The sequence below is a fragment of the Zosterops lateralis genome, assembly GCF_965231275.1.
Source record: "Zosterops lateralis genome assembly, chromosome: 14".
NCBI classification, from domain to species: domain Eukaryota; kingdom Metazoa; phylum Chordata; class Aves; order Passeriformes; family Zosteropidae; genus Zosterops; species Zosterops lateralis.
The window spans coordinates 6,501,833-6,528,186 of record NC_139774.1 but is presented as its reverse complement, the minus strand read 5'-3'; positions in this window follow the sequence as shown (position 1 = coordinate 6,528,186).

The following is a 26,354-nucleotide window of genomic DNA, read 5'->3' as shown; positions in this document are numbered from 1 at the left end:
CCTACAGGAACTTTATGGAAACCAGTGAAATTAAGTTATTGTGAGAATCACAAGAATAGGATAATATTCTCTAGTGAAATAGAGAATTCCACTGAAGTGGAACCATTTCACAGAAATTCACCTGTTAAAAAAAAAAAGACTCACACAAATATGTTTCAGTGGAGGAGGAGGCTTTGACAGGGGAGGCACGACTGACACCAAAGAAGGCTTCAAGCATCAACACTTCATAGTTTATTAGTACAACATTTGTATACCCTTCACCATACATGCAGTACACCTGTGTGCCCTCTCTACCCTCTGTGATCAGTCAGTACATCCCTGCATTCCATCTTCCTTTGCCTTCAATACTGTTCACCTGTCCTACAGCTGGAGCCCATCAGGGATGAGGCTCAGCCTCAGCCTTGTCCTCAATCACCACAAATTTTGCCCACAAGGCTTCACTGAAAAATGTTCACATTATAATCACTTGGAAATTCCTTAAAGCCTCTGTTTAAAAATTCACAAAGAACTAGCTCCACCACTAGGACATCAACAGAAGTAAAAGTAAACAAGTTTGCCTGTTCAGGGCTTTGGGAAGGCACATTGTTTACAGACACAACGTGTTAAATTGTGTGGCAGAGTTCAATTTCCATCTTCTCTGCAGGTGCTGACTGCACGTAAACTTGTGACAAACAAGCTGACAATATGACAGCATTTCAGAGTATTTAAAGAATGATTTCTGTGTCCTTCCAGTATTCAGTGTGGTAGCTCTGAGTCCCTGGACAGAACACCTGGATCTCCCGGTCACTGTGCTGTGACAGGTGACAGCAGTGGATTGTTAAGTGCTGCAGTAGATATGATATCACAAATGCAGGAATAGTCTGTTTAGATTCAGCCTTACAGCACACAAATAACAATTTCTAGTTTCCCCTTCTCTGCTGGGGCCAGAGCAGCAAGACTGTGCTGGTGCCACAGGCTCCTGCAGGGCAGGGTGACCCCTGTGCTGCCCTGGCTCAGCCTCCCACCTCTCCCTGCTCCCTGCAGCCCTGGGGCACCTGCAGGAGCTTGGCAAAGTGGGAATACAGGCAAGGAGCTGCTCTCTGCAGAGAAGAAAACAAGCTGTGGACTGTTTCTGACATACACAGGGATGAGTTTAATTTGAGTTTGTGAAGGCAGGTGCTCAGACACCAAGGGTTGCCTCCATGCCCTACCACTTGGAACTGAGAACTTCGGATTATTCTGCATCTCCACATTTACTTCTGATATACTGCCATTAAGTATATTTTTCATAAAACACCCACAAAGAGAAAACTAATTAGAACATTTTTTTAGGATTAGCTATTCTAAGTGGTAACATAGAGTAAAAAAATATAGATTTTAAAAATCTATCAGCACATTAACAGAGATTGCTCATTGCTTTGTATCTTAGCAACAATACCTGTTTGCAAATCAAGCAATATAGACTATATAAAAAACTGCAGAAGTCCAAACTTTCCACTAAAAACAAATAAATTAAAATGAAACAATTTGTAAAATTACTTCTTCCCACATGTAATAATTAAATCAAAAGTCTAAAGAACTTTCCTGTTCTATTTCTGAATCAGTTTGCAAGCCTCAGGATCATAAGTATCTGTCATATGGTTGCAAAAGTTCAGGGTAAATCTAGGACAAGTAATTTTCAAGTGTCTTTTAAAGTTTCAGATGCTCCTGTTAAAATATTTTATCTAGGAAATTATGAAAACATGAGTGGAAAAATACCGATCATTTCGACTTTACACCTGTATCATACCAGACAAATAATTAACAACCAGTGACATCTAAAAACACTGCTAAAATCATAAATCAACATACAACTTTGAATCTGAGTAACTGCATTTGTTATGGGCCCTGTGGGGAATCAGTATGAGAAGTTCTTCCTCCCCATTTCAATTATAGATATAACACAAGTAAATTAAGCCAAGTCAATATTCTCAGAAGTCAATTCTATATATGCCAATGTCTGCTCAGAAGTTTGAAATAATAATTTATGCATAGCAAGGAACACCAGGGATTTGGTTTTGATCTGCTGCTGTTTGTGGTTTTCGTTGTTTTTTTTTTTTTTTTTTTTTTTTTTTTTTTTTTTTTTTTTTTTTTTTTTGTTTTGTTTTTTTTAATCTAGTGGGGGTTTTGCCACACAAATTTACATGGATTAACATTTATTTAAAAGAATTTTATACTCTACTATCATTCCATGTTTACCTCATTTTCAAAATCTTTCTTTCCTGTTCATTTCTGTTCTTAGGCAACATATTTATTTCTTTGAGACATCTTGCAAGCTGAGGAATATAAACCACCTTGGTGCTGTTCATATTTTATAATAGTGATATTGGAATCTCTGTGCTACCTTATCCTCCATTATTTATCTTATATGTAGTCATAAGACAATACAAGCTAAAGGCAATTGCCATGGCTCCCTGACAAAAACAGACACTCAAGAATTTAATTATGCCAGAAATGTGAATATAAGCAGAAAAAGTGAAGCAATGATCTTTGTTGTCAGCAACAATTTTAGCAGCACAAGGAGGTAAGGGCAAGATTCATGTTAGTCCGCCTAATGTCTTTTAAGGACCTTGAGGGTTTTATTTGGATGCCTGCTGAAGTCTAGCACAAAGAACATAGAAAAATTCCCTTCTCTAAGGTTTTGCTTCCTTACTTTAGGATTGTTGAATTTTTGATGATTTAACAAAGCTGTTGCCATTTGGTGGAGATAGCAATGAAATAAAGGGACAAGGGTGTGAGTTATGAAACTTGTTTGCTGCACAGTCCAGCTCTTTCAGTTATGGTTTGATGAACATCATTTAAAAAAAAAAAAAAAAAAAAAGTCTTGCAGATACTTGCAGCAGTTTATCCTCTGTCCAGAATAGATTTTCTTGAACGGGTCCATTATAACACAATTTGAGTTAAATAACTGTCCTATAGAGGCCTTTCCTTGCATCTCTCCCATCCTCAGAGGAGTTACCCTCCATAGTTTTAAGAGTGGCTCCGAAATCGATTTCCCCTGCCATTGGAGGAGCAGGAAGCTCACACTGTTCCCTGCTGTCGAACCTTCCCAGACAAATCAGCAGCAACATCAAATAATTACAGCCCCAAGTGCAAGTACTCCATCTCATCCCACAGAATTTTCCCCCCAGGAAGAAAACAATGGGGATTTCTCTCCAGTCCAGCCATGCTCTCTGTGCCACTGGCACTGTGGCTTTCTGTCCCTGCAGGAGAAGCTCTCACTGACACAGGCCTCTACACTATTCCCTTTCTGGAAGAAGAATTAGTATATTAATATCTTGCAATGTCACCTCTCTTTTGATTTGTAAGTGTATCCATAATCACACCAAATTCATCTCTACAGTGAAGTCATTCATTTTAGATGTTAATCTTAGCTAAATTCTAATAGATTGCAATCTAAACAATAGTTTTCACATCTTCCCAGAAGGAATAAATTAACTGCTTGTAAATCATTAATTTACAGCTCTCCAATGATCAAGGCTGTCAGACTAATGTGATTTTAAACCAATTAGGATTTGTTCTTTTGTTCATTCATACCACTAACAATAACACGAGCATAATAAGAATTGATATTAAAATATCACCTTTCAATTGAAAGAGAAAAATTGCAGATTTCTCTACTTCATATACCATTTCCCAGCAGCTGCAGCACATAGACTGCTAAGTTAAAAGAGTTCACTTTAAACACAGTTGGCAAGCTGTGACTGATGCACCTGACTGGCAATGAACTGTATCTAAAACCTATGGCAGGTTTTTAACCCGTCCTCCACCCAATCTGTATCTTTAAGATTGTTTCATTTCTCAGGTGATGTCTTGTTTTATGTATCACACTATTTTTTTGATCTTATCAGGTATTGTATATTCTAGGCCAACAGAACATCTACAGCCACATAATACAGTAATGCTGAATTGTAGCCACATATTTATATTTATATTCACCTTCACTTCTTCTGCAGTAGCTTGTGATTCCTTAAACAGATACAATTAAGTGCTTGTTTCCCACAGCAGTTTTCAATATTCATCCCTCTGTGCAATTTCATACGGACATTGTTTGAACACCAAGTGGGCCTAGTGATCTTCACCACCTCGACTGAGGAACTTGACAAAATAAATGTTTTTATTTATTTCCCTCTTCTCTTCACCTTTAGAACCTGTAGGAAATTTAACCTGGCTTGAAAATTCACCTGATTTCTTCCACTGCTCTGCCCCACAAAGTGTTGCAGCCAAGCTTTAATGCTTCGTTTGTATTCAAAACCTAACGAGAAAAATGAGTTGAAAAGTAGATGTGACATTTCTTTTAAACACTATCATAACAAGCCAGATGATACATTCACCTGCTGCTCATGCATGGCAACAATGAATTAGGAGAAGATACAGATTTGTTAATGAAAATTTAATTGCCATGGGACTGAAGGTGTCTTGGTTTTTATGTTGCAATATTTCTAAGGCTGTACCCATTTAATGCAAATGAGTAAGAAAGCAGTCTTGATAGATAGAGCAGGAAAAATGATGCATGTTTTATGTCCTTATTGAATTTCAATACTATTTGAGGTCTGACCCTTTCTCTGCCTGGGGTCCATGGTTGTGATGCTATTTGCCTGCTTAATTTTCAGCCTGTTCCTTGAGAACTGCTGTTCAGCAGCTTTTCCCACTGGCTGGGGATTCATCCAGAGCCATCCCCAGGCTCTCCACTCAACACTCTCTTTGAGCCATTTTCTATGCATATGATTTTTTTCTAACACGGAAGAAAATAAACAAAGAGAAGCCCAAACCAAAAAACCATCTCGAACAACTGAGGGCACACATCTGCTCACTGTGAACACTTACGGGAATTTAATGATAAACCTAATGAAGAAGGATAAATTCCTGATCCTTACCCTGCTGTTTTAGAGGGGGACAAGCTGAGATTAAAAAGACTTAAATAATTTGACAAAAGCACCTAGGTGCATGTTTCATCCACCTGCTCCAGGGCTCTCAATGTAACCAGTCCTACCCAGTAATCAGAGCTGGTTATTCCTTTGCGTTCTGAAAGAAGAGGAGGAAAACAAAAGCACTTTTAGTCTAAACTTGTTTTCATCCCATCTTTATGAAGATATGTCAGAAGAGAGAATCTTTCTCTGGCCAGTTGAGCTGTCACAATGAAGAGGCACTCTCAAAATCTTTCCTAATTAATGAGTATATAAGAGTTCAGGCTGAGAGTCACCACTGAAACAATGAATGTAAACCAATAGGACAAGTCCTCAGATGCTGTAAAATCACAGTAGCACCATCTGGCACTCAGTGAATCCTTGTGGAATTGAACTGCTGGGGTGAAAAAGGGAAAACTGCACTCTCCTGTCCACTACTTGTTGTTAAAACCTCAAGTTTCTCATGGTAATTTTTAAAACTGCATTATATTTTTAATCTCCCATTCTTCACCTGTCTTGAGAGCATTTCTCTAAACTATAAATGTAGTAGTATTTCTTAGCTGGCTTGCCCTTAAGAGTATTTTATTCTTCTCAGAAATACACTGAGACAAATACACTGGAGAAAACTGATAATCTAACATCAGCCAGATCATGACAGTTGGAATCATTGATAGAAAATGCTTTCGACCACGAAAAGTATTCATTTTCCTTTTTACATTAGACACAAACCTTTCAGTGGTAGCAAATAGGAATGAAATCTTAGAAGAGCTCACTGTCAGGCTGGAAGGATGAGCAGAATAAGTTCTTGTAGTTCATTACAGAAGATTCTGACTGCTGGACAAAGCTTTTGTAAGGATACTCTGCTAGTCTTTTGATAGTGACAAATTAAAATCATGGTCATGGAAAGATAATGGTCACAAAATCAAACATTTTGCCACATTAGTCACAACTATGGTTCCAGTTCCCTCTCAAACCTCCCTAACCAGAGGAAATAAAAATATTTGCAGCCCCATTTTGAATGAGAATGTTGTAACATTCTTAGAAAAGCCCTTTGAGGACCTCTTTCACTTGGTTATTTTCAAACTTATTTAGCCATTAACAATGCATATTGACTAGAATCTACTTGACATTTCTAAAGATGTTATTTTCCTCCTGATTAACACCAGAATGAAGGATGATAACACTCTTTCTTAGGCAAACAAGGTTCTGGCATATAAGAAATAAAACTGTGCTATTCAATATGTCAGTAGATAACATTTTGTATCTGACTTTCATGACTTGGCCCATGTGCTGTTCCTTACCATACCCAGAGTCAGATAAATAATATTTTATGATTCTGTGCAAATGAAAAAGTAATATAGTTTTTATTTATTGCTAAGAAAGCCACCAACACTGTTATCTTCAGGCAAAGGAAAGTTTGTGCTCAGGATCATAATTCCTGTTCTTAGAAAAGGTTGTATCTCTTTTACAAAGAGAAATATTGTATTAGCAGCCATACTTGCAGTACAGTTTGTCATCTGCAAAGGTGAGAATATACATCTTTTATACTGTATCTTTTAAAATGCATAATATATGCACATATGAAAGACAGACATGTTTCCTGCAGTATTCTTCAGTGACTTCACTCTTTCTCATTATTGCAGCTGGTTCAGTGCTCGATGAAACATAACCAGACTTTTCTTCCAGCCATGTGCCTTGTGATTTCCTGCTTTTCCATGAAGGCTCCATCACTCTCTAATGGTTTATGTTCTAAAGCTTCCAGATCAGATGATGTCTGAATTCCCCTCACTGAATTCAAGTGTTATCTTTCATTGCTCTGAGTGCTGTATTTTTCTGGTATTTCATGGCACAAGATCCTCACCTAATATTAACTCTCAGCTGGAAACACTAAGTCTTCAGTTTATTCACCTACCATTCCCTAAACTCTTCTGGCCTTTAACTCAGCAACACAGGCCAGCTTCTGTCAAACATATTCTGGCAAATATTCCCAGCAGTTTACAGTGACAATGTAACCTGAAGGTCTCTCTTCTGCCTCAAAACAAATCAATATTTCGCCAGCATCATTTAGAAGCAAAATGGGGATGTTCCCCCAAAATATCTTGAGTACTCTGAGCAAAGTTCATGCTATTCTTGACCAAAAAAAAAGCACTTTTGATCCCTAGGCCTTCACAGCCCTGCTCATCGAGGTACAGAAACAAATTCATTCTAAACTAGGAAAGATTTATTGACACAGCCTAAATTCAGACTTAAGAATCACCAGCTACTCTGGAAACTATTCAAGGGCCTACAAAGGAAGTTGAGGGAACAGTGATTTAATTCAAATAAATTATAGATTGGCTTTGGTTCAGAAACCAGCACATGAAATTTAAATATCTCATACAGAAAGGCAGACTAATTGATTCAAATTGCTTTTGGTGGCTTACCAGCTGTGAGTAAAAGTAGTACTACCCCCATTACAGAAAGGCAGAAATCTTGTTCAGACAGGCACAGCATTTATGAATGAGTAAGGTTTACACTCTATTTCTTGTAGGAAAGATGAGTGCCTTCAGATCCTCCTTCTTCAATTATGCGTTTTTGAACTGTTACAGGATTGCTGCCTTTACACAATAATATAAATTCTTGATGAAAATTTCAAGGAACTGGGGTCATCATCTTCTGTAAAGAAATAGACCATTTGTTTTGTTCACACAGTGCCTGGCAGAGAACAGCATCTCTCTCAGTTGGGCCTTCTAGGCATGGGTGCCATGCCAGGACTTTAAGCTATCACACACATCTGCATCTTTGCAGGCTCTGGTGTTTTCCCTGGAAACAGGACTTTATAAAGCAGAGCTCTATTTTGTGTCAAAATGTTGCATTTGATGGCACAAAATCATTATCTTTTGCTTTAATTTTCTTCCTTTTTATTTTCATAGTGGCTCAATTACCACACTATTCATAACCTTTTCAGAGTCTAATTATATTGCATCAGATATCCTGAGATATTTCTGGATGGGCATTTTCTACACAAACACTTCCTGCCTATTTTTGTTATTACCCTTGCAGCTATGCAGTTCCAGAACACCACCAAGATTAATTAAGTAGGCACAATATTGCTGAAATCTCCTCTGGTTTGCTCTGTCTGTCATCACTGAGATTTCTACAACCAGCAAAAGACCTGCTAAAGAAATATGTGACTAATGCTGAAACAATCCAGTTTAATGAGACCTCCTGGGAAACCACTTCTCCTTAAGTGATCAAAAGAGGAACTTAAATCCCTCTGTTCAAATGGAAAGGGTAACAGGCTGCATAAATATATACAGTAGCTATCTGTGCTGATCTGTTAAGCAACCCAATAGCTTTATATTACTCTATTTGACTTCACACTCAAATATAAATCTTGTTCATAAGGCTTTCTATAGGCTCTGCATCTGTAGAGCACAATTCTGCAGAATTTATTTCCTAATTGCCTGACTAGTAATTCACTTTTCTTCTCTGTGACTTATTAAATTCTGGTAAACTCAACAAACCCTGTGCTAATTGATAACTGCAGTCTGTGCTTACCAATGTGATGATTACCTGTGTGTGTTCACAAGAAGAGAGCAGAACCAAAATTCATAGAGATGGTCAGAAAAGCAAAGCACCAACACTTATGCTGAGATTACAGGAACTCTCCATCCCACCTACCTAATCTCAGGCTCTGAGTCTTTATGGATTCCTTATATATGAGACAGAGAGAGAAAAAAGTTCCCTGCTGTGAGCTGTCCTCTGGAAAAGCATCTGTATTCATGGAACACCAGAGGTATGCAGGCAGCTATGCTTCGAATTTTTCTAAATGGCTGCCCATGACGCCCTGTAAGGTTCCCTGTCACCCATTTCCCTTCTTAGGAGGCAGATCAGTCATCATAATCCACTGTCTGCTTTCCTTTCTGTCCTGATCTGCTCAGCTCACATCCTTGTTATATCCTGCTGCCCTCCTTGGCTGGAGTCAACTGTAGCTGCTGCTTTGAGGGGCCCTTGTCCATCATGTGTTGACACTTGTCTGAACTACAGCCCAAAAGTACTTAACCTCCAAAGGAGGAGGAAGAGAGGCCACCAACTTCTTGACTTTTTTAAGCAAGTCAAACCTTGTATCAAAAATCAGAAAAGGAAATATATCCAAACAGCAGCACCACTGTATTTTCTTTTCCTCTCCTTCCTACTGTACCTGACTTGTTTTCTTTTTTTCCTGGAGGATGGAACACCTTCCATTTCTGCATCTTATATATTCTCCCACTCTTAATTTATTTTTAATTAAGTTATTGCTGGGCAGAGAGTCTTCAGTTTCAGCCAATTTTGACCAGGTTCCAATTACATTTTAATTTAAAATGTGAAAGAAAACAAACTACTTCATACAGAATGCTTCTGCCTGATAATTTGGAAAATGCATATTTTAGTGGAGAAGTCATCTTCATTAGCATATTTTAAATAAGGTTGTATAATAAGACCTCTTCCCATTTAGTATGGCATTGCAGGGAAAATTGAGAGAATCCCACTGAATTTTACTAACACATTTTAAGACTTTTAGCATTAATTAAATAATGTTTAATCACAGAGAAAAAAAATGCAGCAAATTTCACAGAAAACCAGAACTCAAATGGTTTAAGGTAAATACAGGTATAAAAAGAATGAGTTCCTCAGGGCCATACATTATTGTGAAAGAAGTACAGCTGAACAAGTTAAACAGAGTGGGAGATGTCAAGAGGGAAGCTGGAAGCTTTCAAATGCCAGGTTACAGCACAGAATGAGTGACAGCCCTTGCAGCTCTAAAAGGGACCCAACGTGACTGGAATTGTCAAGGATTTTTGGTACAGGAATGAATCTCTTGGGTGTGATAATTTTTTTTTTTTTTTTTTTTAAATCTTTCCATTTCCTTCTTTCTATAGACTAGAATACAAACAGCACAAAGTCTACACAGAAGAATAAACAAGAAAATAAAGACTGATAGGGAGATTACATCAGGTATTTGTTTTCTCTGAACTAATATTATTGTGGATTTGTTGATCATAAATACAGGCTGGGAAGAGGTGAAAAGCATCCAAGTATGGACCATTTCAGGATGTTTACATTATTTTATTTCTCTTCTCTTTTCTTTAAAATACACACAGAGGTAAAGAGAGGTATAACTTGTTCTGCTGCTGCTATTACTTATTCTCCTCTAGTGGAGGCCTGAACCTCCAAAATTCCATTCCTGCCAACAAATTCTGACAGCTCTAATATAAAAAGCTGCTCCAAGGAATTGAATGTACATTTTTCTTTCCCTGCTGGATGACTATAACCCTGTATTGTGATATTTTTATGAGAATTTTCTGAAATCAAGTACCAACCTGGCAAAGCTGCTAGGAAACAGCATAATGGAGGCTTAACCTGTCCCCCTGCCCCAATATTTAGTACTGGTTCAAATATTGAGTAAACATGGAATAGTGAGTAGTAAGGGAGATGTTGGTGGGGACTTGGACCTCCTCAGAAGGAGAGTGGATGGATGTAAGGTATGTGCTACAGCAGATGTAAGGTATGTGCTGCAGCAGGTAGGTCAGGAACTAACAGCTCATTCTGCACCAAGGCAGATGGGAGCTGCCTCCCCTGGTCTCCCTCTCTGTCTCCAAGTCAATGGTTCTTAGTCCTGAGGCATTTTGGTGGCATTCAAGATTTACTGTTCCCCAAATCTGTTTATGCTGTTGAATAAGCATAAGAATTGCAGCTTCAACAACCTCAGAAATTTTTTCCATGGTTATGCAATCACTGACAATTCCAGCAAATGACAATTGCTGTTTCCCTGTCACTCTGCCTTCCTCTTCCTGCCATCCTGTTTTCACTCTGACACCATCCATACTTGCACTAAGGTTTTCACCATGTTGGAAAAGTATAAAATCAAGTTTTGTTTGTCAGTACCCCAAACTTTTAACCATGATAACTTGTGTCTCTGTGCCATCTTAACAATGATTTGTATCAGTATTATGGAGATGAGAATTCCATTTTGTGTCTGTGCTACCAAGGGACACTGTGGCCCTTTTTTGAAGGTCTCAGAGCCACTCCAGCTGTAGTGCTCAGAATGGGATTGAAGCAGGAAATGTAGGAAGTGTCATGACCAAAACATTGCTTCTGCTTTGAAGCTGAACATCAGCTGTGCTGCACAAGAGATTTTTCAACTATTATCCCTAAAAAACTGAGCAAAACTGAAGGGGTTCATCAGTGCCATTGTTTATTTTGTCTTTTTTACCTAAAAAGCTCTGCTAATTCTTGAGGAATTGTTGTAGACTTGGAATTAGTGAGATACATTATCACTGCACCCTGCCAGCTAAGGTAACTTAAACTGCCCCACTCAGGTTCCTGGGGCAGTTAAACTGAGATAGCACAGAATGCTGCAGGGACCAGCTTCTCACTTAGCAGCTTCTCTTACCACAAACCAACCACCAGGACCCAGCACACTCTGGCTTCCAGTGCCCCTTCCCAGCTGCTGACAGCATTGCTCCAGCAGCTGCAGCACAGACACAGCCTGAGCCTGGGGACTCAGCCAGCATCTCAAAGGGGACTCAAACCCCTTGAAGTCTTAAACATGGATTTTGTTGGGTTTAAATACTTCTAACTGAAAAGACAGTACATGCTAGGGATTAATGTTTATACATGAATGAATTAATAAATAGCCATTACATCATCAACAACAGGTTAATACACAGAACTGATTTATAAAGCTAGAGGGTTTATGCTTGTTTATAATATTTGTTGAATATATAACCAGTAGGTATAAAGGATTTGAGATACTTGTTCACTTATTTGGGGCATAGTGCTGATTTAAAAGAGAAAATTAGAATGTGGTTTTCAATGAGCATGGTAATCAAGGTTCCCACTAATGTGATATATATAAGTATGTGTGAGAAAAGGCCTGACAATGATAATCATTATCATTCAAGATGATTTTGATTAAATGATGATTAAGTAATTAAACATAATTATTTAAAATCTTTCCATTTCCATCTTAACATGTTTGATTAAAATGTCACATAAAATAACAAGGTCCTGTATTAAATAAAGCATTATTTCAATATTACAACCAAAGCTTGTCTCCAGAACAAAGAATAAGGAGAGGTTTATTTCATTACTTTCTATTCTAGTGTGGCAGTTATAGGCAATAATTTATTTGAAGTAACTTTGAACTGGGGAGGAGCTGCTGTGTGTTTCTTTCCTTGTCACACTATCTAGCAGGTATTCACAGTCACAGAATGAGCTGAGTTGGATCCTCAAGTCCAAGTGCTGGCACTGCATAGCACCATCCCCAAGGGTCACTCCAAGACTATTGTGCCCCAGAGCCTTGTCCAAACACTCCTTGAGCTCTGTCAGGTTGGTGCTGTGACCTCCTCCCTGGGGAGCTGCTGAGTGCCCAGCCACCCTCTGGGTGAGGAGCCTTTTCCTGTAATCCAGACTATTCCCTCAAATCCTGTCACTGGGCAGTGGGCAGGGAAAACACCATCTCTGTTGGAGTCCAGGGCATCACATTGGGCACCCTGGAGTGGCAGGAATCTTGGCAGAGAGGTCTGGGACCTGAGCAAGAGGGTTTGAATCCTGGACAGGGGGTGTGGAGCTGGTCCAGGGGGGTTGGACACTCTGGCACAGAGCCCAGGAAGACACAGGCTTTGATTTCAGTCCATGAGAAAGACTCCCAACATTGAGAGAAGAACTGCAAGTCACAAAGGGGTGACAGAAAGTAATGTAGTTTGTCACTGGGTGGAAAATTGTGTAGTTTTGGGTTTTTAGAATGGAGGTGAATGAGGGACAAGATGGAGGATTTAGGTGGTGCCCTGGGCTCTTCTTGTTCTCCCCTGGCATCCATCCTCTGATGTGATAGTGGCACAAAGTAGTTTAAGGGGATTGCGTCAAAGTAGAAATGACCATTTAGTATAGGTGATAGGTATTGGCACCTAAATGTAAATAGGAGACACATATTATCTGTATCAGAGGACAGAGATGTCCCATCAGCAGTCAGTCATCTCATGTCCCAGCTGCTGTTCAGATCTCGGCTGGGCACGGAAAAAATTGTGAGATAAGAAACAATAAACAACATGAGAAACCTTGAAAAAAAAAAAAACCTTGAAGACTCTGTTTCTTGCAACGTGGCTCAGGGCTTTCAGAGGCAAAAGACCCTTAACCACCCAAATCTTGGGTGAAAAACCAAACCTGAGACATCTCTATGGTGCAGCAGCAAATTTCTGCCTCTCTGCAGCAAAGGAGGGATAGGCTGAAGACATGGCAAGGCATCTGAATTGCTTTCCTACATTTAGACACCTAAATTTAGTTGTATGCAATCTGCTACTGAGAGATACCATGAGGGATCCGTGTTCTCCGTGCTCTGGTGGTCCGGATCCATCTGAACTATTTTAGATCTCCATGCCAGGATGGGATAAATCCAAGCCTAGAAACATTGGTTTGCTTTTGTACTTTAGCACTAGAGAGGAGCTTTTATTTTGAGAAATAAGAGTATTTCACCTTGCAACTTAAAATTGTATGAATAAATGTTGAATAACATATTGCATATAGCTCTCTCTCTCTCTCTATATATATATATACATATATATAGTAGAATCTTCTGTAGACATAATGACTGCCAACCTCCAGGCACTTCCAGACACTTGCCATTGACATGACAGAAATAAATCTGTTTGATATTTTTGGTCTAAATGTTTCAAAATTTTCCCTTCTTTATTTTTTTTTTCAGGTGAAAAATTCATGAAAACCTGTTCTGTGGGGCATCATTTCTGCATAATTAAATGATCATTTAATGATCAGCATTCTGTCTCTTCACTTTCCCTGCTTCATAGTCATCAAAAATTTCCTTACCAGGTGTAAGGGACTAGGAAAGACAGTAGCAGAGTCTATTATTGGTTAAATTATTACGTTAGAATATTGAAAACTCCACTTTGAATAAAAGACTAAAATTCCAGTTGTAAAAACGAATTTATCAACCATATGGAAGGGGAAGCTGAAATCTTACTGGTATATCCTAGAGAGGTTCTGCTAGAGCACTTACATAACTGTAGCACCTTTATAAGGGAGGAAAACCAGAAGTGAATGCAGAGAAATATAACTGGTCTGATGCTCACAGATGGGGAAGAAAATTGAAATTATATTTCAGATTTTTTTTTTTTTTTTTTTTTTTGCTAAAAACAATCTTGAAATCTTAAAACTATATTAAGATAGCATCTCCAGGACAAAGAAGGAGTAGAGGTAACACTAAAGGGACCAGCTCAGAGCAAAGATGACCATGCAGAAGGACCTGGGGTGATGGAATATTCAGACTACAATGGGGCCATTTTAAAAGTGAGTTTCCCTATTTCCAGTTCATGACTGTGACAGGGCATAGTATTGAAAAAGAGGTGGTTGTGGTCACAACATTTGGAGTTCTTCCAGAGTAACCTTCAGAGCTTTTAAAATGAGCACGATCATTTCTGTAAGTGCTCATTCATTTTTCATATGCCTAGTCTGTCTTCCATTCTGCATTTAAATGTATTACACTTGCACTTGCACTGTTAATGGATATCTAAGATTTTAATGGAATTTCAGTGAACTGCACTTTGTATTTCCCCCAAAAAGGAATGATTCATTAGGAGCTGAAGCCAGGCTCCTTTTTTTGTTCTGGCTAGTGAGAAGACAGCCTGGAGGTATATTGTATTAATTCCTAATATAAATGAAGTTAGGTGACTGCAGAGCATAATGGTTATTTATGCTGAATAAGAAAGCAGGCATAGCAAAATGAAATGGAAGGGGACAGAACAGAAAATACATTTCTGCAAATGAGGGAATGAAGTAAGAGAGTACAAAGTTACAGAAAGATTGCATACAGAAATGCATTCAAACTATAAGCACTACTTTCTTTCAGATACCATAAGCAGAATAATATTTTATATCATATTAATCACAGTTTTATAAATGTAACAGAAAAAGACATACAGGTGAATGATCACCAATAGCTAACAAATGAAATAAAAGTTTTAGGTACATTGTTTAATTTGCCAGTTCCAGTCACGTTCCCTGCAGGAGCTGTCTGATATTCCCTACTTAAAATAAATATATTTGACTGTAAAAAGAAATGTATTTCAGAGTGTATTTCTTCAGCTTGTTGGTAGAGCAGACTTAATAACAGATGTGTGCATGCCATGGTGGATGAGCCTGAAGAACTTTAATTACAGCTATGTCAATTTTAGGCCCCAAATCTTGTTAAAAACATTATTACATTGGAAAAGCTTGATTGCATCAACTGTGTAGCTATCCTTTATGTTTTGGAATCCTTTACATTTTGGGATGCATTTGTTAAAGGTGACACCATTTATCTCAATTTTCTAGTTCATCAACATGTCCCAGAACTTTTTTTTACAAACCTCAAATGTTTAGCATTGTGTCTTAAAATCCTAATTAAAGATGTATTTTGTGGCAGCAAAAAATGATAAAGCAATAGCTTTCATATGTAACCATCAGGAAAGCAGGCAAAAATCTCCATTAAATAATTGCACAGGACATGTATTCAGGAAGGTGAAGAAGCTTTCCCTTTCCTGAACATGTCCAGAGTAGTGGGCCAACAGCATTTGCCTGTGTAAAGGACAACAAAAAAAAGAGCCCACTGAGTTCAGTAATCTTGCTAAACAATTTTACAATGTCAGTCATCACACTAAGACTGGACCTTCTACAATGAGAATTGATTACCTTTCAGGCAACTAAGGGATAACAGAGCAAAAAGAAATGGCAGAACTTCAAGTTATTGAACAGGCAGTTTGATCTTCAAAGCTGAAATTAGAAAATATCTCCATTTGCAGGTTTGTTAAAATGTGAGAAATAAGGACAGGACAGTTTAAACCTTTTTACTGCCTGTCATTCAGCCAGATCAACAATTAGGAAAGCACATAGTCTGAACTGTCCAAAGATGGGTCAAAAAAGGAATGTCAGCTAATCATCTTTCCCAGGAACATCAGGAAATAAAACCATTGTGATGCCTAAATAGAAGCTGCTGTTCAAAGGAGGCAGGATTAGCCTCAGGTATGTGACCAACTCATACAGGTAAAGTGGGCAACACACAGGTCACTCAAATCACTTTGCCAACACAGAATTTACATGACATTTTTGTACCCCGTGATTAATACATCCTTTAGACTGTGTCTGAGGCCAAATTTCCTTTCCATCCACAACACATAATGTCTACAATGTCCCCTGGGAATTCTGCAGTGTGTGCTGGGGAGAGTATCCATATCTGCTCCAAGGATAGGTAGTCACATTGTGCTTGGCTCAACACCTCCAAAATATCCTATCAACCCTTAAGAAAAACTGCTTGGATGTTGTGAAACAGACAAAGTGACCAAACTACAAGAGAGCCAATGCCATGTGCCACCAAGGTAAATGGAACAGATGTCTAGGTGAGGCCAAGCAGCCTGAAAGGAAGAGACAGGATGCAGTGTCCTGCTCCATCGGCCTGGAATGCTGGAATTGTTTTGCTATTTCATTGTCTTATTACATTATGCTCTTTATCAGCTCATTGTCTTCTATAATACCCATTCTCCTTTTTCTTCACACTAAGTTGAGATGTAGATTGTTGTATCCAGTTCTCTGAGACTCTCAACCAGAGACTTCTCACTGACTTCACTTGGGGTTGGACCAAGCCTATGAATAGATTTGAGACCAGCTCTTTCAGAGATGTTTTTACTTCACAAGTTGCTTCTCATTCAGAAAATGGAATGATTTGATTCTGAGAATGTGTCATTTCTTTCCAGAGGAATTATTACATTTGTACTCAAAATAGTTCCAAGAAAGTAATTGTTTTACATAATGCCCATGATAATTGAACTGTGTGCTGCTGATAAGTACATTGGAAAAAAAAAAAAAAAAAAAAACACCCAAAACTAAATTGCAGAATTTCCTCTTTTGTAGCAAATAGCTCAAAAGCTTCTGGATTTTACATCATAACTGTGAAACTTCTGTCACCCACATGCTTGTGAAGAAGAGTGACTCACTGAGGAAATAATTCCTTTTTACTTATCAAGGACAAACATATGTTTCATAGGTATTATTTTTCCTATTGGAGACTCTTCCTCACACTTCATGATACTCCTAAGTAAATTTTTGCACCTTTTACGCAGTGCCAACCCTGCTTTTTACCAGTCTGAAGTAGGTACCTTATACAGTATATTTGAAGTCAGAGAGAAACACAGAAGAAAAAAAATAGATTAATCAGTTAAAAAATGTAAGCATACATAAACCACAAAGGAGATACAAATCGTTATTAAAAGAACTGTCATTTAAAAGTATTCTCAGTGTTAACAGAAACAAACTCCCTGCTGCAGTGGTGGCTCCCATTCACTTGTCCATACATTCTCAGGAAGTCTGGTTAGTGTCCTGCTGTGATCTGCAATACTCTGAGCCCATTTCTCTGGAATCTGCCATTTGTTTATTCATTCAGACGAACACGTGTCTCCTATCAGAAGTCACAACTGTTTCTCAAAAATTCTGTTACCTGTTGCTTGACTAGACACTTCTTGATACATTTATGATGGTGGGTAAAAGTGGGTGCTGGGCTGGCACCTTTTCAGCCACCAGTTCCACAAAACATCTGAGCCGGAGGGCTGGAGCCACCAATCTGTACAGATATTCATCCATCTGCCTCCCACTGCTACAGATACTCTACTTTCTTCCTTCTCAGCTTCACAATAAGAACGCCACCACAAAAATCTCAAGTTTATGGAAAAGGTATAAGGAACCTTCCAACCTACCCACCCCAGCACAGGGAATATCTCAGAAGCACCATTTAAACATAATGATATGTTCACTTGATTTTAGCCATCACTGTCTATCAGACCCTTTTCAAACAGGTTAATTCCTGTTTAACTGTTCCCATTTTGCCCTGTCTCAGTAAGAGATGTTACACAGATCTGTTACCATTGATACTGAAAATACTTGACCCACTCCACTGCACTTTGTCCAAGGTGTTATTTGGTCTATTAGGTTTTCTTTCAGGACCTACACATAAAGACTGTAGCAATACTCATTGTGCATAATAATATTGATTTCTGCAACACCCAAGCCTAAGGCCTGTGAGAGACACATTCACAGATGTTTGGTTGCCAGCCCAATCCTGAGTGATCAAGCAAGAATTCATGGGCAGAAGGACAATATGGCAGGAGCCATAGTGAATGAAATAGGCAGGAGCAGTAGTGAATGAAATAATGCATGAATACACTGTCAGCAGTGATGGAGAGTCTTCTTCCACCTGAGAAACACAAATAATAAACACAGTTTTTCAGATCAAAAAGTAATAAAAGCACTGTTTCAGAGGCAGTGGTCCACTAATCTGGCAGTGCAAGAAGGAAATATTTTCATTGGCCACTAAATTAATCTATACCTGGAATTATTCATCATATCCCACGAAAACAGCTCTACAGTAAGAAGACATATGCATGGGGCATACTATGGCCTCCCTGTTCACCTATATTTGCTTCCCAAATCTCATGCTGCAAAACATCTGCCTCTATTTCTCTTCTCAGCAACCTTTCATGGAGGCTTTTATTTTCTGGTACACAGATTCCTTAAAGAATGACCTTGGGGAGATGAATGAAATGAAAGAATAATCCCCTCAGAAAGCCCAAACCAAACTGTAGGGAGAAAACAGGTATTTCCAGAGCAAGTTTTACAGCTTTTGAATTAATTTGATATTCAGTGATTAATATTACAAAAAACCAAAACTGGTCCAGGTAGACACAGAGCATTAGACTCTTTCTGAGAAAGTGTTAGTCCATGAAAGGATACATTTACCCATTTACCTATGAAACTAGAAGAACTTGGAAGTCTCTTACCATGCCAAGAACTTCTCACCCCTAGCACGAACTGCTAGTTAATCAAACCATCAGTTAATTGCTTATCATTAGATTTGTTCCAAAATGCATAAATAGTGGCTTAAATATTACAGAGGAAGGTTCTTATACAAAAAGAATGCCATAATGAGAATAAAGCAACCTGTCACTTGAGCTCCCTTTAAATTTATCTTCTCATACACTTCCACAAAATGAGGCATTCCAAAACTGCCAAATGATCCAGGCAGCTCTCCCAATTTCTAAGCATTAATCCTAACATACCTCCCATTAAGTATTAATCTTATAGATTACTGCCCAATGGTACTTTATCTTGTACTTCATTTATATCAGTTAGATTCTTTGAGCAGAATGGACATTCTTGGGAAAAAAAATCTCTAATAGAACAGCCTCAGATCTGGGGTTTTATTTTGCCCTGCTTTTTTTTTAGATACTGCTTTAACATAGGAATTACTCCTTATACATCACCATCTAATATACTTAGGCCAGTATGGGTTTTTTTATTTACAAATGCTTCAGAGACAGATCCTTGTTCTGCAGATGTGATATGGCTGCAGTTGGCCCTTCTTCCTGTCAAGGCTGTTGCATTCATTTTGATGGATGTTCCTTGTACACGGGATGGAGATGGTGCTGCTTTTACTGCAAAGGCAAAAGGAGTCACTAATTATTTTGGTTATTCATTCCCCTGCTGAGACAAATGTTATGAAGAACAAAACACAGAATGCTAATCTGGTGTGAGTTTTGAGTATTACTCAGGGAATTTAAGCTCTATGAAAAGATCTTGTGGAATCAGAAATGCTGCCTGGTAATAATAATAGAAGAAGGGACTTGTTCTCTAAGTACCAGACATGAATTTGAGAAATTCATCTTCCAAGGCACCATGACTTTGCAGCTCATTACATTCTCAATGACTCATATAATTAATATGTCCTTTTAATTGCTCTGTGTTGTCTTGACCCTTATATTGAGAGAATCATCCATTCTTTCAAAGATAGTTGTTACCCTTGTGTTCACAGAGTGCTGCCTTAATCTAAGTGGACTTGCTGCATCCAAGTTCTAGCAGATGATGAGAATCCAAGTGAAGAGCACAGCTACAGAGGCTGGGGAATAATCCAGAGTGGGAGAGAGAACCTTCTCAAAGTGCAAAAGAGAGTTGACAGAAAGAAAAAATTAAAGGAAGATGTACATGAGCACCAGCAATTACATTGATATCACAGGTTTAGTATTATATGGTGGGGTCCTTATAGAGATATACCTGGAATAAATTGCACTGACTCTGCTTCCCATGAGAAGATATTAGAATCTGTAAACTGAACAGTCCTTTACCACTTGTCACTAGAGTTACACGTAGAACACGCACAAATCAACACATGAGGTATCTTATAGAGGTCCTAAATCTTAGGAGGGCTTTCAATATGTTTGGAATGTGGTATTGGTGACTGAATGTCTTCAAAAAAGTTACCAATAAACACTCAGTTTACACATAAGAATTTCATGTTCCCTGAGACTTTAAAAATTCCACTCCAACTGATTTTCATAGTTAGATCAGTATCAGTGTGAGTTGTTTAATCTTCTGTTTAAAAGCTGTTACAAACCACTGATTCACACAGACACTTTGAATTTTCAGTATAATGGAAAATCATTTATGTACATTTATGTCAAACAGGTCAAATTTTATTGACTTGAAAGCACTAATAGTCTATACTGACCTTGAATTAACATAGTCAATCAAAATCTGAGATAAAGCATAAGTTACCATGTCAGCTTACTGCTTTGTGTTGGCTTCCTTTAGCACTGACTCATCTTGGGTTAAAAGGTCAAAAAGTTCTGACTGCTAAAGATCTTTGAGGAAGCTTTTCACCCTGTTAGTGGAAAAGATGTTAAAAAGTTCAAAGCAAAAGAGAACATGAACTTATGGAACATCAGCCACTAACAAGACTAAAATCTCAGAGTTAATGATAAAAGCAGAGTAAAGGAAGACTTTGCATTTCTGAGAGACGTGTTAAATCTTACCTAACCAGCATTATCCAAGAGTAAGAATGTCTAGTCTTTTTGCTCAGCATCACTTCCCCTATAAAAATTCCTTTTCACATAGACCCTGGAGAAGTCTTAGCATATGTATTCCCCCCATTTTTTTTTTTTTGTTTGTTTGTTTTGGGGTTTTTTTTCTATCAAAAAGGAAAGGTAGGTTTGCTTCAGACAGTGAAAACTGTGCAGAAGTTTTTCCCTTTTCAAAGCCCAAAGTCCATTAGTCCACTCCACACATGTTTCTTGCTACAATATACAGCTGTACCACTGCTGTCAGAGTAAAGTGCTGCTGCACATACCTTTACACAGTACTTCTTCTGCATTGAGGCCAAATATTCAACTTTGCAACTACTGCTTTGCATATTCACAGCCTTTATTCACAGCTTAATGAAGAATCTCTCATTGGGAGTCTATCACTCCTTTGAGACTGAGCGTTCCAAAAAAAAAAACCTTAGATATTTTTGAGGGTCTTCTCTCAAAAGATATTAATTAAGTAATTTATACTTGAAACACACAGAGATTTCATGTCACTGATTTCCTGCCCATGTAGAAATCAGCCTTCAGAATACCAGATTCATGCTACCCCTTGGCAAACAGCTGACACTGACATCAGGACAAGACATTCATTCAAAAAAACCCTCCAGGGAAAACAGTATAACACTATGAGTTTGAACAATAATTGAACTCTATATTATGTCTCTTGTTTCCAAGTGCCAGATTCTTCATCACCTTTACCTTCATTAAATAAATTTTACTATCCATGAAAACAGAGGAAATATATGTATATATATAAATAGGGAGTTATGGTCAATTTTGCCTGTAGATGGTATGATACAAGCTGTAATCTAATTGAGTAGGTATAAAATAAAATTTGAATTTTATATGTATTTTATTTCAATATCCACAACACTGAATGTTCAAGAAAGTGTCATAAATCTCAGCATTTAGAATTTTGGATATCTACTTTCTGTTCATAATTCAGGGCTCTTTCTGTTCTGTGAAGTACACTTAACAGGCAGCCAATTTGCTTTTTTGTTTGGTTGGCCACATAAATTGCAAGAGATGGGTGTTTTTGAGAGGTTAGTTCTATTCATAATCACTACTCATATGCACTCCCATAAGTGGCATCAAACCACATGGATAGTCACCAGGATGCCTCCTGCTGGGGTGATTTTTTTCTGTTCACAGTGGATGGTGTGATTATATCAGGTCAAATATATAACTAACACTTTTACATTTATGAGTACTTATTTTGTAAAATATTTAGGCTTTTGGGGGAACTGATCATTCAAAATTCCTTAGAGCTGTCCCAAAACAGTTTTTGAAAACATGTTGCTTAATTTATGTGGACTTCAGAGTGTCTGTCACTAATTACATTTCTCTATCTTCATGTCTGATAAATTCTCCTGACTGCAATTTACAAATGGTCCATGTACAAAGGAGTTTCTACCAAAGTCTCTGCAAGAAATGCCCCTTTGGTGACTGTGGTGCAGTGATGTGGGAGGTAACTCTCCAGCCAGGCTCGATGTGTATATCTACACCTGTATATACATACATAGATTCACACACATACATATTTGTATATATATACACACATGGATTTTGTAGGCCACTGGCCAGCAGAGTGGAGTTTGGAAGTGAGAAGGAATCAATGTGAACATGAATCTGTGGATTCACCACGGGTTTTTCATTACTCTTATATCATTTAGAGTTTATTTGAGAAAGTTTCCAAAAACACCTTTGGAATTATTCATCCATTGTGCTCACTTGACATTCATTGGGGTTTAGGGGATTAAGTCCATCAAGCTCCATGGAAAAATCCCTCTGCCAGGATTCATACAAGGCTGCTCTTCTAAAGAAATCCAAGTGGAGAACTTAATAATGTCTTGGCCAAGGGGTAAATCTCTTCAAAGTTCCACAGCAGCTCGTGCATACCAATGGGGCTAAAGCATGATACAGGGTCTGGTTTTCAGTCAGCACCAGAGACAGCTCCACAAATTTAAAAATATAATGAAATCATCTTTTCATATACCTTGGCATACTCTTTTTGTATAGTTAGCTAATGGAAAACAATCATGATACCAACCGGAACATTTATTAATTATACATTCCAGAGGAAAAAAAAATTAACACGATGCCAATTGAAACCCAGTTAGGATTTGAAATCTTAAGAGATATAATGATATACTGGAACAATCTTGATTGCAGAGTTAATTAAGAGAGCAAGTAGTTTATTTTTTATTAAAAATTAATTATTCATGCAACTTAATTGTTAGATAATGACAATTTTGTCTGCTATATGTACTTAAAAAATTATAAAACCTTCATGCTTTACAGCTATGATTTCAAGTATTCATTTAACTTAAAATACATGTCAAAGGGTTCCTGTTAAAGCAGCTGTCAAAAATCTAATGCAAATGAAAATACTGCTCATCTAGAACAAAACACAAACACAATCCTAATAAGTCTGAGTCACCAAGGCTTTTATTTCTTGCTGCATCATGGAAAACCACAAAGAATTCTCTTGATTTAATGGTCAGAATAAACCAGGACCATAAGCAGCCAGGAAATTCAGACAGGTCAGTACTCCCAATGAAGTTAAAGGTTCAAGACAGGAGCTCATGAGCTTTCCTTCAGATTTAATTCTATATGTCTTTTTCTTCATGCACATGTGAATAAATGGAAAAATTACTTCTGCTAGCTAAATATCCCATTTAAGCAGAAGTGCAATAATCATGGTAGGTAAGTTCTGTGTGCACATTCTCTAACTCAGTTTTCTCAGTACTGTTTAGATGTGTTGAGTGCTTAAACATGATAGAAGGAAAGGCTGTCTGTAATCTACAAATCATATCAGATTGTTTGCCTGTATTTTTCTGGGTTTAATTTCACAAGAAAATAAATTAATTTCTCAATTTACATTTATGACAAGGAGCACTCCATTTCAGAACACCTTTCCCCTTTTTCTCTCTTATTTCACTTATACCACTCACAGCAGTTGTTACCTGGAAAGAGTTTTTGACAAGAGCCTCTCTGTGCTCCATGAGGGGAACTCCATATGACTCTAACACTGCCTGCTGAGTTTACAGTACATACCAAGACAAAAGCTGTGCACTTAAATTACCAGGGAACATCACAGTCTCTCCTGAATGAGAATTAAATGGCAGTAAAGCAGATATGCTGACAATAGATACCAGCAGCATCACAGTCAGGATCATGGTGTTGTGTTGGACACTTTACATCCCATACTGTCTGAATATGATCAGCACTAAGAAACACTGCACAGTTTACATCTACCCACCGAGAAATCAGTTAATGGAATTGCCAACAGGAATAACATAGAATAATTTGGGTGAGAATGACCTTTGAAGGTCAACTAGTCCAGCTCCCCGGCAAAGAGGGGCTCTTAACCAGATCAGGTTCTCAGAGCTCCACCCAACCTGATCTTCAGTGTTTCCAGGGATGACATTCACCACCTATCTGCTCATCCTGTTTCAGCTTTTTCCCATCTACACGACTAAAAATTTGTTTCTTATGTCAGTATCCAGTGATAGGACAACAGAAAAAGCACACAAATGGAAACACAAAATAATCTAGTTAAACATAAGGAAGTGTCTTACTGTAAAACTGATCAGACACCACAAACAGCCATAGCACAGGCTGCCCAGACAGACGGTGGTCATTGCCACTGGTGATGTTCCCAACCCAACTGGACACAGTCATGGGCAACCTGCTTAATTGATTTTGCCTTGAGCAGGGATTTCAACAAGATAATCTTCAGGGGTGCCTGCCAAACTCAGCCCTATTGGATTCCATGGTCCTATGTGTTTTTCTCATCTTTGTAACTCCACCAGGCTTTTGGCTCTCATACTTCCTTGGAGCATAAATATTTAGGGACATAGCTCACTTGAGGTTTACCTTGTATCTTCAAAATTACAGAATTTGCCTTGCTGTTCCATAGCCCACATTTTCTAAGATGATTAATGTCTTTGTTGAAGTCAGGCAATATTGCATTTGTCACACTGCCATGCACTAAGTAACTATTTTAAATCAGTGATGTTCACTGCAGAAAGTGCTAAGATGACTACTTTTTCTGAACTGGAACAGAAAAGCAAAGCACATATTTGCAAGATAAAAAAGATGTTAATAGAGGCCTGTTTATGACAATACATAGTATAACTGATGATTAAATAAGCTTGCACATACGGTAAATGAAAATTATACACAAAATCAAAATTCATGAATGTATCTGTAAAGATAAATTGAGCACTATGTAAGTCTAGGGATGTTTTTCCTTTCCTTTGGAAAATGTCTACTTGACTTTCAATGATAACATAATGTAACTAAAAACAGCCCTAAAAGCAGTGCTGTTCTCAAAGACCAAAGAGGCAGGAACAAACTTAACACAGCAGTCTAAAAACCATGACTAAAAGCTTCCTCTTCCCTCCCACCACTACCACTCAAATTCAGTTAGTACAAGGTGTAGTCTCACATCATGTAATGCATGAACAGTCCTCCTCCTTTCTTGTTTCAGTAAACACTGAACATGATTCTGAACACTGCCCATTACTATTGAAGTCAGAAGTCAAGACAGCAAATAGAAGATTTATGATAATATTTTTTACATTGATATCAGTAACTTTTTATAAGTTCTGCAAGTTTTCTCAAATCAGATTTGGTTGCCAGTTCTAGAGAGCAATAATGAAGAGAAAATCACATATAAGCATAAAATCAAATTCAACAGCTTGGACATGCTGTATGAAGGAAATGAGTCAAATGATGGCTCAACCTACCCAATCCTTGGGAAACCTATACATTAACGCAAGAAGTGTGGCGAATAAACAAGAGAAGCTGAAAAAAAATACTTTAAAAAAAGCATTTAATGACTAGCAGTACAGAACCTCAGTAAATTACACATGTTGCTGCATTAGAAAAGGGCACCATGTTCATGCATGACACTTGAGATCCAAATTTAGGAAATTACCCTTGCTGAAAGTCTGGAAACATGCTAACGCCCATTGCAGATGACTAAATCATGAAAATGCAGTGGAAAGAACTTTTGGGAACAAATACCATGACTACCAAGGCACAACACAAGGTATTAATTTACATTACCCAGAAAACCTTTAAAACCAGAATGAATACAGTACAACATGGATTAATCTGTACAATATGGTGCTGATAAGTTTTAGAGATGCACATGCACATCCAGAAGGCAGAAAAAAGTCTGTGCAAAGACTGTTGTATACTTAAGCAATAAGAAAAGAAGAGGAACACAGTTTGGATGAAAATGACCATGGTATGGTAAGAGCTAATGAAACTTGGGAACGAAAGGGGGCTGGATAGCAGAATAGACTTAAAGAAAGTCCAAAAGATTCAGCCGATTCTTTGGGAAACCAAGCAATGACTGGAAAAAAAATTGAAGAGTGGCAGTTCCATAAAAATTACCTATCCCAATATAGAAGTTGAAAATATCTACATCAGAAGCTCCTCACCAGTGTCAAGCCAAAGCAGGATGCACAGAGAAAGTGGAAATAGGTTATACTAA